The sequence below is a fragment of the Propithecus coquereli genome, unplaced genomic scaffold (assembly GCF_000956105.1).
Source record: "Propithecus coquereli isolate 6110/MARCELLA unplaced genomic scaffold, Pcoq_1.0 Scaffold26, whole genome shotgun sequence".
NCBI lineage: Eukaryota > Metazoa > Chordata > Mammalia > Primates > Indriidae > Propithecus > Propithecus coquereli.
In genome coordinates, this window is record NW_012148174.1 from 9,831,979 (window position 1) to 9,833,121 (window position 1,143).

A 1,143-nucleotide genomic window follows, 5' to 3' on the forward strand; every position below is an offset into this window, starting at 1 on the left:
CCCCCAATTCCCTGTCTCTAGTGATGAGGACTATTTTCTCACCCAGGTATGGGGAAGGTACTACTTCCAGAGGAATCTTTATGGCTTGCTGCATATAGGAAGAGACAGTTCATACAGCCCTTTCTGAAATTAGAATTTCTCCAGTGTTTTTAACTCGAAATAATCACCAATTTGGCATATTTTGGGATGGAATGTCATTCATTCCTTCAATATATTTATGTTAATATGTACAGAGTTTGACTTTTTTTTTTTTTGAGACAGAGTCTCACTATGTTGCCCGGGCTAGAGTGCCGTGGCGTCATCCTAGCTCACAGCAACCTCAAACTCCTGGGCTCAAGCGATCCTCCTGCCTCAGCCCTCAGTCTCCTGAGTAGCTGGGACTACAGGTGTGCACCACCGCACAGGCTAGTTCTTTTTTCTAGTTTTAGTAGAGGCTGGGTCTGCTCTTGCTCAGGCTGGTCTCAAACTCCTGAGCTCAAGCGATCCTTCCGCATCAGCCTCCCAGAGTGCTAGGATGACAGGCGCGAGCCACCATGCCTGGCCAGTGTTTGTGTTTTGATGCTCTCCAGAGCAAATAGTAGGTTGAGTATCCCTTATCTGAAATGCTTGGGACCAGGGAGTTTCTGATTTCGGATTTTGGAGTATTTGCGTGTACATAATGAGATATATTGAGGGTAGGACCCAAGTCTAAACACAAAATCCATTTATATTTCATGTTTACCTTATACACATAGCGTGAAGGTAATTTTATACAATATCTTAAATAATTTTGTGCATGAAACAAAGTTTTGACTGCGTTTTTGACCAGATGAGGACAGATACGGAATTTTATACTTGTGGTGTCTTGTTGGCACTCAGAAAGTTTCAGATTTTGTAGCCTCTCAAATTACAGGTTAAGGATGTTCAACCTGTATTTGCACATATGACTCATGTGCCTCAATAATGATTGTTATAATTTTGTGACAATTATTGGGGGAGGCTAAGAGTTTCAGAGTGTAACAGTTTAAACTTTTGGGCTTGGATTTCAGATCTGCTACTTTCTCCTATATGATTTTGTTGCCTTTTCTCTTTTAACCTTAGTTTATCAATAAAATAGTGATATACTATTATGTGTCTCTCAAGGTTATTGTGAGGGTTAAATGT

The 1,143-nt window shown here is 40.8% G+C and overlaps 1 protein-coding gene across 1 annotated transcript in view; it reads left to right on the plus strand.

Moving 5' to 3' along the window:
- Window positions 1-1,143, plus strand: part of SMARCAD1 (SWI/SNF-related, matrix-associated actin-dependent regulator of chromatin, subfamily a, containing DEAD/H box 1) — a 125,260-nt gene that overhangs the window by 21,975 nt on the left and 102,142 nt on the right. The gene's annotated exons all lie outside the window — the stretch shown is intronic.